The sequence below is a fragment of the Crinia signifera genome, chromosome 12, assembly GCF_055691185.1.
Source record: "Crinia signifera chromosome 12, ASM5569118v1, whole genome shotgun sequence".
Taxonomy (NCBI): domain Eukaryota; kingdom Metazoa; phylum Chordata; class Amphibia; order Anura; family Myobatrachidae; genus Crinia; species Crinia signifera.
The window spans coordinates 80,396,777-80,411,770 of NC_139228.1; positions in this window are offsets into that span (position 1 = coordinate 80,396,777).

The window sequence follows — 14,994 nt, forward strand, 5'->3', positions numbered from 1 at the left end:
AGCACGAAGCGGCTCTCCATGTGTTCCAACCCAGAATGCCGTGCCAGCCTTTACACATAAGAGCGTCTCGCAGTGTGCGGTTTAGCTTTAATGTGGATAGTTTTTACCCTGGGCAATCTATTACCAGAGGATCAATACTTAAGAAAGAGAAAAATCCATAAGGAGCAATCAGCTTATTGTTTAAAATGCATTTAATTTGCATGAGCAGTTTCATTCCGGCTACAGCTGGAGGGCTCATGAAGAAGAGACAAGACTTGATCATCGCTTGGGGTTAACTCAATCAGTCCTGGAGGCTTTAAAAAAAACAGACGAGAATAAGCACTTAACCCTTTGCAGTCCTTATTTATTTTTATTTTTTTTGCAATTCAAAAAGTCTGGTTTAAATGTTTAAATGAATTGCAATTTTTTTTAATTCAAAAAAGGTCTACGTTGAATGTTGAACAATGTTAATGTTCTTATTGTAAAGTGTCTCACCACTGGATCTGCTACTAGCGCTAGGTCTGCTGAGCCTGACTAGACGTTGGACCTGAAAGCAGTGGCTTACTATCAAAATTGCCCCCGTGCCATACCCTCCGAGTCCGCTGTGCTTCGGTGCCAGTGACCCGCAGATATTGTCTGTGGTCCCGGCTCCCCTCCTGGCTTCTGCTGGTATGAAAAAGGACCATCACAAAATGTCCATCCCCCATACAGCAGACAGTTTCAGAGAACTGTCTGCTGTATGGGGGCGGACATTTTATGATGGTCCATTTTAATTTCAGCAGAAGCCAGGAGGGGAGCCGGAACCGCTGCGCAGACAGGTAAATCTGCGGGTCCCGGCCGCAGCACAGCAGCATTACAATAGCTTCGCAGACCCCCGGCGCCCACACTTTCACAGCGCCCCCCTGCGACCGCGGGGTCTGCGGGGATATTGTAACGCCACTGCCTGAAAGGGTTAAAGATAATATCACATTAACTATTACTGTTGCAATGCTTTAATTCAAAATATAAATAAAATCATACATTTTAGAAAAAATAAATAAAACTTATCTGCTGTTTGAAAAATTACATTTACAACATTTCAGATTATTGTCTGCGTGCTAAAATATGCCAGATAAAGTACATATTCGTATACAATCTAACCTGACCCAATTTTAGCTGGAATTTCATACCCACCCACTTATATCCCAGGAAAGAACCTGGTGCCAATATATAATTGAGGCTTAAACACCTTCACTAATCATTTTTTAAGAATTATTCAAAAGGACAAACTCGTAATAAATTTTCTAAATACTTTCGAGTCTGTACCAGTGCGATGGATGATATTTTCTAAGTATCTCCCTGGGCTGTGTTATATAATCATATAATTACTTATACAAATGTTTATTAACTAGGCTTTCATTTATATTAATGTCAATTTTGGCATCCATACTGTTAAACAGTAAAGGAGAACTGTAATTCCAACATATACAATAATGTGACTAAAGATGAAACCAAAAAAAAAAAATACTTAAAGGATCAGTTACATCTAAAATCGCCAAATCAATAACAATATTTTACTGTGGGTCTTTTCCTTCTGATAAGCAAAATCTTGACTTAAAAGCCCTATGAAAATTTAATGTCAAACCATGCGCTTAGGAAAATGATCAGGCTCACACAGCTGTCTCCGTCTTTGTTTAACTCCACTCAGACCTTCTGTTTAAATCCTTGTCTTCTCAGATTGAAACAATGGGTGATAAAAAAAAAAAAAGAATATACACACACACAGAGAGCAAGCAAGCCAGGCTCAAGATGGCGGTTACTAAAGAACTTGTGAAAGGCGCTCCTGGTAAATTTACTGATGTCACAGACGGGAGGTTTCTGAGGCCTTTCTTTCTATCACCCAGAAGAAATAGCTGGACAGCTTGTTAATAATCTTATCCTAAGCAGGTGGCTCTTTTTTCAGGAAAAAAAATATTTGCTAACATTTTTTGAATACACCATGGTGTCAATCCAATTAACTCGCCCCAGCACGCAAGGGTGGCGAGTTGCCATTGAAATAGCATGCAAATGCCAGCAATGACTTCCAAACTCGTCATCTTCGTGGCACTATCTCATGCCACATTTGCAGATCTGTGGGAACCATGAGTGCGGCTAAGTGAATTGAACCCTATAAGCATAGTATTTTAAGTTTGCTACTATGGATTGCATACTTGTTATATCATTATGTTTCATTATTTGTAACTTTATGCACGTTGCACTACTTTTCAGATGGTATGTATACTTGTGTTGTATTATGTATCTAGCTAGACGGCCATTTTGTGGGTTGGACCAATATCTAATGAGAATGCAGCTAATTGATTCACCAGTGATTTTTTTTCATATTTCTATATTCACGTAAAGCAGGTCTTGTTATTTACTAGAAATAAAGAGGCATATACTCACAAAATAGGCCAGCATCGCTCACATTTGTTACATTTGTTAGATAAATTCAAATAAAAAATGTTGCGTAATAAAATATTATATTTCCTATATAAGGTAAAAATGACAGGTCATTAAGATGAATAAAAATGTTTCCTTGGCAATTTTTACACCTATTTTGACAAATTCACTTGGCGCGCAAAGGGATAATTTAGGCTAATAAAAAAAATGCCCATTTTCAAAAAAAGGATCTGAACATTTACCTGCAAATACAACAAGAAGCTTGTCCCGATTTTAGCCTGATAGTCCCCATTTTGAAAATTGTCCCACTGTCCATCCCACAGGGGTTTGGGAGGTTGGCGGGCATGATGCCATTGCCGCTGCTCTGGCCTAGCGGGACAAAGCCACACCCCTTTTCCGATGTGCAGAGTTCCCGATTTTGTTCATGTTGGGAGATACAGTATACTTTTCTATTTTCCTGGAATGTCCAGAAGATATTCCAAACCCACTAACTTCCCCAGTAAAGCGGCCAGTCGGGGGCTTGGGGGAGAGATGCCTCAAACCTTCTGCATAGAAGATATTGAGAAGTTATTTATGGTCATATTTTAGTCATCATTTATCAAGTTGATTCTATAAAATGATAGAAATAACCTCTTTGGTTGGGCATCTTCTCCATCTGTCCACTTTCGAAGGTTTGATACAACTCATGGAGATGATTCTTGGTTAATTGCGCCATTGTGCCGCTGATGCATAACGCTACGAAATTTAAGCATTTAGAAGTCTGGCCTCAATTCTACCCCTTTCACACTGCACTTATAACCCGGGTTATTGTTGGGTCAACCCAGCTCAAGGTTCAGTGTGAATGCATCAAAGTGAATAACTAAGGGCGACCAATCCGGGTTGCCCTGTGTATAATTTAGTGTGAAAGGTCAGACCTGACCAGACCTACGTTGTGAAAGTGGTATTATGATAATCACGGTACCAAGCTCACTGTGCCAGCTACCTGCACTCCGCTGTCACCAGCATTTGACGTTGGCATTAATGACACATGTATTGTACAGTTCTGTACAAAAAGGACAACACACGCAAACTAATTCAGTCATTGCTCTAAACAGCTGACTTCCATGATAATATAATATTCATCTCCGTCTATATACACCATTATACCCCATTCAAAGCATTGTGGTTTTGAACCAGCCTGCGTTGATCTTATTTGAAATGCAATTAAGTTCCTACAACTTTAAAAATGTCACACTGTATTCATGTGAAATATGAACGCTATCGCTCTAAGTTTTGTTTGCAAGTTACAAATTAGGCAACATATGGGTTACTTGTGCCTCAGATCTCCATGGTGACAGGAGACATATATCAATTTCTGTTCATTCCATCTGAAAACTTCCCCAACAATGGCACCATATTGTATCTAGCAACAGCATGTTTGTTGTGTATTGATCACATTGATCTGAAACTGGATGCTTCACATGTTGTGCGAAGTTTTATTAATCCAACACAGATATTGCACAAAAAAGACGTGTAACAGCTTTGTAGAACTGTATTCTGTAACAGCTATACAAAAACACTGACATGGCGTAACAGATGCATGGGGGAGATACAAACACAGGGGGTGTCTATGAGACTCCATTTCGGCTCTACCTAGAATTTTAAATAACGAAGAAATAAAAGAATCAGGGCCTATTTATGAAGATCCTTATTGTTGCCTTTCAGGGCGGCCATCAGAAATTGTGGGGCCCGGGAATGATGAAATAGACGGGGCCCCCTTACTTACTTGAACCCCCGGCTTGCCTGGTGAGGCCACTGGTGTCCCATACCCTCCAACATTTGAAGATAAGAAATCGGTACACATTCAGGAAGGGGGCGTGGCCATGAACAAAGGGGCGTGGTCATGGGGAAAAAGGGGTGTAACCATGTCCCCTTTCCGAATGTGTACTCTGCACCAACTACTACACGTATCATGCAGCTCATGTCACATGATGGCTTGGTGGGCTGCTGGCATATTAAATAAGTATATTTAATATACTTATTTAATAAATAAGTATATTAAATATACTTATTTAATATGCCAGCAGCCCACCAAGCCACCATGTGACATGAGCTGCAGGCCTGGCAGTAGGTGCACAGATGTCACACGATGAAGACTGGGCAAGTGAGGAGATAATACATTTTATTTAACTGCAGCCTGAGCCAACTTCTTGCTGCACTGACTTGCTCCGATGGCAAAGATAATCATCCCCCTTCTCATGCGCCCGCCGCCGGGGCTGGCCACCGCATCCTAGCCCTCATGTAGCACAGAATCGTGTCCACTGTCCACAGTTACAATGTCCTTTCCCATGAGCAGGGTGCCGGTCCGTGACGTCATGACGCACGGGACCGGACCCGCAATGCACTCTTGGGAACGGGGGAGAGGGGAGAGCCGGCGCAGCACTACCAGGCAACTCAGACAGAGCCTCCAATCCGCTGGAGGATTTTGATTATGAGTGAGTAGTAACTGACCGCTGCGGGGAAAAGAGGTACATTCGGTACAATTATAATTTGCCGGTACAGACTGTTAAAAAACGGTACTGTACCGGCAAATTCGGTACAGTTGGAGGGTATGCTGTCCACAGCGCGGCCACACTATTATGAACTTGGTATATAACAATTTATACTTGATAGACTTCAGTCCTGGGTCCCATCTCTGTCCGAGCATGGGACTGGTGTCCAAAAATTGTACAGCAATACGATATTAATATAATATTACACATTTATTAAATAACAAATAATAAATCTCCTGGAAGAGGGCCGTATAATTCAGCAATCAAAATGCACTTGTTTTGTGCAAACCCACTTTATAATGTATAAAATGCCGGCGTATCCTTCACAATATTTCACAGCATTCAAATTTATGGTGCCTAATTCAGGCCTGAACACTGCTGTGCGAATTCGCACAGTGGCTGCTTATCAATTCACTGTGCAGGAGTCTTTTGGCGCAATGCGGGTGCACGGCGCTGGCCAGCACTGAAATCCTGCTACTGTGTTCCTTCGCTGGCCATTTGCAAGGTGATTGACAGTAGGCGTTTGGGGGTGTAACCGGCCGTTTAGCGGTAGTGCTAAGGAAAATGCTAGGTGTGCTGGAAAAACATGCTAGGCGTGCCCAAGCGTTTTAGGGGAGGATGTGTGACGTCAGCACATCTAATAATGAGGACTGAATTAGGCCCATTGCTGAATTAGGCCCATTGCTGGATTGCTTTTGTTATTTGGCTGCGTAGCGACTTACAGCAATATCTCAGAGTCTCTGCAGGATGTACCAAAAACGACACTGCTTCTACGGTTAGGTTTAAATTGAAGTGGGCAAAAGGAAATCGGGACGTGACAGGAGATGAGAGGGGGCGGAGAGAGTAGGAGCAAGGTCAGAACAAGGGGACCCAAACGGACCCTCCCGGGCTAGCTTCGCTTGCCACACTTCGGGCACAGTGGCTCGCTCCGCTTCGCTCGCCATCTGGTTACTAAAGACAACCAGTGTTGGCATGGATACTGAAGGAACAAGTCCCCCTGCTTTGCTCCTCCCCCTGGATGTGTCCTTTAGTCCACTACAATTTAGCATCTACCCTGCAGGAACCCTGTGATATAACGATGTAGTTACGGACTCTGGTATCCATATTGAACTGAGAATTAGTAGTTTATATGTTGATATTTTATTCATTATAAAGTTGGTTTGAATGAATTATATTATAAATGTGGATGTTGATTGCTGAATTGCTTCATACCCCACTCCAGGGAGATTAATTATTTATTTAATAACTGTGCTGTGCAATTATTATATTATTATACAGGTTGAGTATCCCGTATCCAAAATGCTCGGGACCAGGAGAATTTTGAATAACGGATTATTCCGTATTTCGGAATATTTTAATATTTAAATTATGTAATATGAAGTATCTTGCATGTATGCTGTATAAACACATAAAATACACACAAATATATTTTATTACCACATAAAATACACTCAAATATATTTTATTTGTTCAAAAAACAAGGTTTCAAAACATGAAACAAAATTTGTGTACTATCTCAGATATTGAATTTGAATGCCAAGCAGTCATTTTCTTGTACATATATATAGTGATAGTTACATATCATGTCACCAGTAGTGCTGTTACATATGTCCCCAGTGAGTTTTTAGCAAAAAAAATATTTTTTTTTCACTTTCTGGAATGTATGGTTTTCGGAATAATTCGGATAACGGATACTCGGATACGGGATACTCAACCTGTATTGACTAGTTAAAAGCCCATCAAAATGATGGCTTTTGCAATGTACTTTGAGCTGTGACAGTTTTTAGCCCACAAGCTTTTCATCCCACCTCCAGTCCCTATCTGCCCCTACCGTCAATCTGGCTTCACAGTTCCCTCTATCCATATCCAAAAAGTTTGAGACAGATCAGTGTCCCTGCAAAAATTGCTTTCACTTTTATGACAAGTTTTAGCACACAAAGAAGTAATTTAGTTCATTGAGTGACCTCAGATAGTCAGTAGCGGTACCTCACCTTATAGAGGTGAGGAGTAGTTAACCTTTTATAAATTTAGGTGTGCAGATTTGGTAAAATTAAGTGGCACCAGTGTTTGCATATTCCTTAAGATTAAACACTTACCTGTTGATTATTTTCCCTTGCTTAGAAATAGCTTTTTTTCTATTTAACCATTTTTAAAAGTATTTTATAGTTATATTTAAATATTTGATAGAAAAAAATATATAGCTATGGGGCACCCCACCCCATAATCCTGCGTTCCTAGGCCCCTATCAATGACAGAGCTTGCGGGTGAGCCAAGTTACAAAAATATCAATTGGTTCCCCCCTCCTCCATCCCAACATAATTTCACAATATGCAACACGTCAGTGGGTGACAAGGAGAGGCAGAGGGTGACAGGGGAAAACAGTGGGAAACAGGAAGAGGGTGGCAGGGGCAGAAGTGGGCCCCTTTCTCCTCGGGGGCACTGAACCTGCTGCACCAATGCTCCCAACACTGGTCCCTTTTGTAAATTAAATTCCCTCCTCCCATCACAAACATTCCTTCTAGTGGCATAAGATCCCCTGAAATGTGACTGCCCACACCCCCTTTGGTAAAAGATCCCCTGGCACAACCCTTGAGAATGATGCTTACTGTACATTGCATTCTGGGATGCAGTTTTGGAAGTGATATCAGCAATCTTGGACCGTGACATCACTACCAGGAGCAGGAGGGAGTTTCTTCTGCATTTGTACAGAGCACAGTGATCACACACCGGGACTTGCCAGCCGTATGTGATGTGACCAGGCCAGGTGACGGATTCAAGGGTATGATCGCATCACATGTGGGGGTGCTGGGCGAATGGTTAATAAAAAGATTGAAAAATAATGGCTGTCATAACCCACATACTTTTACTATTTCTGTTTAGCTCTTGATAAATGTGCAGACGCTTAAATCGTGATTATTATCGGGGGGGGGGGGGGGGGGGTAATCAATAATAACATAGCCTCCTGAGAGTATTGGTTGTTTTAACAAGGAGTTGCTTTGGTGTTTTTTGAAGCTTTCCAAACAATTGTCCCAGTTCACATCAGTGGTCATGGTGCAGTAGCTTTTCCTTCCACTTTTTGCACCCTTTAACCCAGTACCAACAGAGCTATAGCAAAGAAGAAAAAAACAGGAAAATATCAATTAATGTTGTTTTTTTCCCCCTAACAAAACAAAGCTATAGTAATCCTCTCTCAATCAACGAAACCCAACATAATGAGAGATTTGGGCGGGGAACTCTTTGCATGCACAATCTTTAAAAGACTTAAGCCTCTGCAAAGCACCTTTTGTCTTTTCTTCATCCCTAATTACTGTTTGTAAAAGCCATTGTGTCTACGAGGAAGTGATGGGTATAACCTCAATGGGAGCCACGGAGATGTGAAGAATAACCTATGGTCTGCAATCACTGGCTGGAAATATTGGTCCATGATGGGAGATTCGGCTATCTTGGGGGAACCTAAAGTAACTTGTTCATAGAGATGCTATATGGTTTTTATAACCTACACGCTCATGCATACAATTCAAATGAACATAAAATGTCCATGGAAACGAAGAAGTATTATAAAATATTGGGGCAGATGTATGAACTAGCGTTAAGTGCAGAGATGCTAGTTAACTGGGGGGGGGGGGGGATTACATTTCCCCAATGTATTACTAGAACATCTAATGTGCACTAGTGGCAGCCCACTGAGTTATGCTCGGCGGGGCTGTGCCCTGCCCCAGTGAATAGCGGCGATGTATTAACAGCCACTCAGGTGGTAAATCGCCCCGGACACTTTCCCCAGCTCAAGGCTAGCGTTGTCCTATCCCCCACTGCAGGGACAACGCTAGCCCTGCTGTGGCTCAGGGCTGCGCTGGAGATCTCGCGGTAACAGCGAGATCTTGCGCATCCCCATTAGAGCCGGCTGGGAGGAAAGGGAGATAGCACATGCGCAGGGCCGCCAATAAGGAGAGCCGTTGGCATAATGGCTCTCTTTATTGGCTGGGGGGTGGTTAATACTTCTGGAAGTAACGGGTGCCCGCTTCTCCTCATTATTTTAAAAACATAAATGGCATTTTAATACATCTCCCTCATTGTCTCATAAATGTCTATACAATCAGTTATTGGCACTATTTTTTTTATTTTTCTCTATCCCGTGATGACTCCTTTCTTCCTTGCCAATATCCTGTATTTGTTTGCTGTCTTTGGAGGGCAATAGACAATTTGGAAACAAAAATGACAGTATATATGTACAATACAACCAATACAATTTTTTTTTTTTACGTTGGCAGCTTTGCCATGCACCCAATTTCGGTTACACTCTCTAGAGCCAGGGCCCAATCGATCTCTTGGTGGCCACCTGCAGTACACATGGTTTTGTCCATCTAAGAAGGAATTTGCCAGAAGGAGTGAACCAGAATAAACCCCAAAGACTTCAGTATGTCATATATCTTATACTCTGCATAAAATATTATGGTCTTTTTGAACCTGTAAAATGAAACATTTTGTTTGGGCCCCAGCCGGGTGCTGGATGACCACCTGACAGTGATGTATATTTGTTTCCCTGATTTATTTATATAATTGGGCGTTTTACACCCTCCCCATACAGCGGCTGTAGCTAAACTGGTGGTTCTACCCTTTCTCTATTTAACCCTGGCATAAGACCCACTTATCTACTACCTTTACTACCAATTTCTGAAGGTTACTGCTTACTATTGTGTAAGCAACTGTCATTTTCCTTTTTGGGTTACTTTATTTCTTAGATTTGGCTACTGTACATACCTGATGGAAAAATCTTAATTATATGTATTATATTTGTATTGCAGATTTAGTCAGACTTGGAACAGACGAAGGGAACGGAATTTTCAGACGATGTAGAAAATGTGTGTAGCTAAATGACATTTCTTCTCAGACCTGCTATATTAGATTATACAGTATGGGGTTCTAAAACTATGGTCAATGATCTACACAGTAATACTATAATAACCCAGAAAAAGCTGTTGCCAGCGGAAGACATTTGCCTTTTCTCTGTGATTAGGATTGATTCATATATTTTACATTTGATAAGGTCTTAGGTCTATAAAGGCCACTTGTGAAAAATGTTACAGTAGCTGGGTGTAGCTTAAAAAATTATCAATGACAGGTTCATAGCTACAACATTTAAGGACCAAGGACCAAATGCACAAAGCTTCAAAAGTGATAAAATGGAGAGTGATAAACAACCAATCAATCAGCTCCTGCTTGACATTTTTCAAACACAGTCTGTGACACAGCAGGTAGGAGCTGATTGGTTGGCTGTTTATCACTCTCCATTTTGTCACTTTTGAAGCTTATAAGCATCTGGCCACAAGTCTTTGATTTTGTGTGGGTTAAGTGACAGTATAAGATATCAAACAAGTCCAAACAATAAGAAAGATTGTCATTTTCCACCCATTCAATATGCAATATCCTTAGTTCATTTTTAGTGCACCCCTGCCCGCGGATCGCCTGCAATTTGCGGTGCTATGCGATTTTAAATTTTTTAAGCACCCATGCGACGAGATGTGATTGTAGTTAATTTAAAAGCACCCATGCGATGTTATTCGATGCTATGCAATTTTGCACACCCCCACTATCCACGTCACCCCGAAGCATGGCGAGCGCACGCAACCTTTTCATACCCCCACTATCCACGTTGGTGTGGAGTTGATTTTATAGTGTGGTGAGAGCAGCCAGCCACCGAGCCCGAAGCGTGGCGAACGTAGCGAGCCCCGCGATGGGCCGCATGAAACTAGCCCGAAGCGCGGCAAGTACAGCAAACCCCGCGAGGGGCAGCGCGTTACTTGACCTGTATTCCGCGTCCCCTCGTGGGGCTCACTGCCCTCGCCACGCTTCAGGCTCGTTTCACGCGGACCTTCACCACGCTTCGGGCTTGGTAGCTTGCTGCACTCGTCACACTTTATTAAATCAACTCCACGCCGACGTGGATAGTGGGGTATGGAAAGGTCGGGAGGACACGTAGCCGTGTCCCCCCCCCCCCCCCCCGCGTGGCTCTCTGCGCTTGCCACGCTTTATTAGATTGACTCCATGCCGACGTGGATAGTGGGGTATGGAAAGGTCGGGAGGACACGTAGCCGTGTCCCCCCCCCCCCCCCCCCCCCGCGTGGCTCTCTGCGCTTGCCACGCTTTATTAGATTGACTCCATGCCGACGTGGATAGTGGGGTATGGAAAGGCCAGGAGGATGCGTAGCCGCGTCCCCCCGCAGTGCTCGCCACACTTTGGGGTGACGTGGATAGTGGAGGTGTGCAAAATTGCATAGCATCGAATAACATTTTACATGAACTACGATCATATCTCATCGCATTGGTGCTTAGAAAATGAAAAATAACATTGCATCACATCGCATTGCACCTTAAATTGCACCGTAAATTGCATGCGATGCGATCCGCGGGCAGGGGTGAACTTAAAATGAACTAAGGAAATTGTATCACATCACACCGCAAATTGCATGCGATGCGATTTTTCTATGCAGAATAGCTCAGTACGCTAAGAGTGTACTGGGCGCCTTGAAAATACACAAGTACCCTTTATTGTTGTACTCTTAAATGTAATCCCTCTATAACAATGTTTATACATAATATATATATACAATCCATATCTATGTATTAATGTTATACTCAAATCGGTACACAATGATGGTGAGATACAATACTGCAACAAGTTCTGTTTAACTGTACTTTATTGCTATTTTATGTAATGTTTGAAACACTTAATTCATATGTGTACTCTGTGTATCTTTTTTCAATGCTTCTGCTTCAATGAATAAAAAAATAAAAAAAATTGTAAGGAAGAGCTGTAAAAGTTTTGCATATAGACAGATCACATGATTTATTTATTCGTTTTTGAAGATATTCTTTAAAAGCTTGTATTCTCTCATTGTCTCTGTCATATTAATTCAATATTCTTTAAGCTGTTACAACTACAGCGAAAACAAAGGCCCTTATTCTGGTTCACTCGCAAAGGCAAATTCCTTCTCAAATGGACTGCAGGTGGGGCAGATGTAACATGTGCAAAGAGAATTAGATTTGGGTGAGTTATTTTGTTTCTGTGCAGGGAAAATACTGGCTGGTTTATTTTTACACTGCAATATAGATCTCACTTTGAAGAAAAACCCCACCCAAATATAACTCTCTCTCTGCACAAGTTACATCTGCCCCACCTGCAGTGCACATGGTTTTGTCCATTTGAGGAAAAAAAAATGATTTGCAAGTGAACCAGAATAAGGGCCAAAGTGCTCTATTGCACTCAGGACAGTGTATACCTGGAGAGAAAGCCTAGCAAATGTATTTTTCATTCAAGTAATGAAAACCCAAATAGTAGCCACCATACGGGTCTATCGTGCATATGGGCAAAAGTCCAGAAGAGCCCACACCGCACACCCTGCGCCCATTGACTGTTTAGCTCTCTGCCAGCAGGTGCAGAAGTCACTGAGAAAATGGCGCCTGTGCTATTTTCCTGCAGCGCAGTAGAGAGTAAGATTGCTGCGGCTTCATGCACAGATGGACCCATTTTCCCAGAGATCTGTGCATGCAGAGAAAACTCTGGCACGGAACTGGAGTCTACTGTAGGAATGGACATCAGAAGACCATTGTCAAATGATGGCTGGGTTTCCGCAATCAAATATTTCACTGCGATGGTAACTGACCACTGACCATAAGATTTGCGCATGCGCAAAAAAGCCCTTTTTGCTCATGTGCAAATATCTTCAGAACGGCCATGCATGCGCAGGAGCATTGCAGCATGGCTGGCCAGGGGGGCGGGACCATCAAATTGCCATCAAATGTTTACCATTCAATGGTGGCAAACATCAAAATGCTGCCATCAAATGGTAACAGTGCTACCATCAAAACAAAATCATTGATGGTTAAGAAACATTGCAATGTGATGTCTACGGTACTTAGCGCATGAGGGTCTACAGCATGATGGTCAACTGTCATTAGGTCGGCATGGGAAAAGGTCGACATGGGTCTAGTTCGACATAGGAAAAGGTCGACATGGTTCTTGGTCGAAAGGTCATTAGTTTGACAGGTCGTTAGTTCGACAATGTATAGGTTAGAAGTCAAAAGGTGGACATGGGGTTTTCCACTGTTTTTTGAGCGGACATGTGCCGACAGGCGGTATTTCATGCCCGACCATCCACTAGGGCGTGGTGGGAGAATATATTAGTGTGCCGAGCGCAGCGAGGCACTGTTCCCGATGCATTGCGAGCACAGCGAGTGATGCGAGGGGATGCGGTGCACTTTAAACTGTGTCCATGTCGACATTCAGGTAATAAAACTGAAAAAAAACCATGTCGACCTTTTGACTGTCGACATAGTCATTGTCGAACTAATGACCTGTCGAACTAATGACCTGTCGAACTAATGACCTTTTGACCTAGAACCATGTCGATCTTTTCCCATGTCGACCTAGACCTAGGTCGACCTTTTCCCATGTCAACCTAATGGTGTCGACCTAATGACTATAGACCATCATGCTGTAGACCAGGCATGTCCAAACTATGGCCCTCCAGCTGTTGTGAAATTACAAGTCCCATCATACCTTGCAACAGTTTTGCTATTAGGGAATGCTAAAACTATGGCAAAGCATGCTGGGATGTGTAGTTTCACAACAGCTGGAGGGCCACAGTTTGGACATGCCTGCTGTAGACCAAATGATCCCAACCCCGCATGAGCCAGCGAGACACTGCCCACAGCTTCCTCCTCCATTAAAACCCTCCTGGGTTCAATGTTCTTACAGCTGTTTTATATTCACTGCCCTGTGAAACATGACAATAAGTAAAAGTGCCCGTGTAATCATGCCAATTATAGGAGATTTGCTAATTGGTCATAAAGAAGCGCTAAAATGTGAATGATGGTTTCAAAGAAAAGGCTTATTTTAAATAGCCATTATATTTCCAAATATAATATACATATTCTATAAGTAAATGGAAAATAATATACAGGTCCGATTTCTCGGGACCACATTAGGACGGTTGATTTTTACTGTAAATTCCCCTCCAGCAGTTAGCGGTTTAATGGTCTGCAGCTATTGATTTTCCACTAGAATATCCTGGACTATAGATCATAGAACAAGTGTACCTCTGACCTTTATTGTGTATTAAATAAACAGCAGATGGTAATGAGTCGCCAAGTGAAGGTATTCAAGCTGTCTACAGTGGTTCACTCATTATTTATCATCTAATAAACCACCTAACATCAGTTTCTGCAGAGATTCTATTAACCTTTCCCTGTTTATATCACATAATAAAAATCACCCTATAGATCTACAAAATAAATAAAGGATCCTTCGGTCCTGTCTGCATGTCGCTGTGCTGACTGGTATTTTTTTCCCTTTGATAAATCATGTAGTGTTAAAATGAAAGTATGCCTTGTACAATTAATGTGTACTCATTAGCGATGAGCTTGAAAATAAAACAGAGTAATATAATTTAACGTGACTAGTAGTCAGATCTGATCATTCTTTTTATTAGCCCTGGGTGAAGACATTCCCCTCATTTGTTTTCAACATACTTTAAGGTAAAGCACGCTGGCTCCTCAAACAGGATGTATTAATATTAGGGATGTATTAATATACATAAAATGCATCCAAGGATTTCTAAAGAAACATCAAGAATATTTCCCAAGGTCACTAGATGATACCCCAGGATCCGTCTACCACTTGTCAATATGTCATATTGCTGTCACTGAATATGGAAGGTTTGGTCTCTCTTGTTGCCCTAGGTTACCACCATAAACACAGGCGATATAGAAAGATAAACAAAATGCATAGACCTAAACATTTACTGACAGGTAATCGGAACAATCGTGAACACCCAACGTTTCACCAAGCCAAGGTGAGAAGCGTCAGCGGTATCACTAGGCAATCAGCTCCTGACTGTTAAGTTACAGGCACTTTATCACTTAGGTACTTGTTTCCTAGCACAGCGCCCATCGCATCGTATACCATTGTGCTAAATAAGGTATACAATGGTATGCGATGAGATGCGATGCGATATTGTACAATAAAATATCGCATTGCATCGTATGCCATACAATGCGATCGTATATG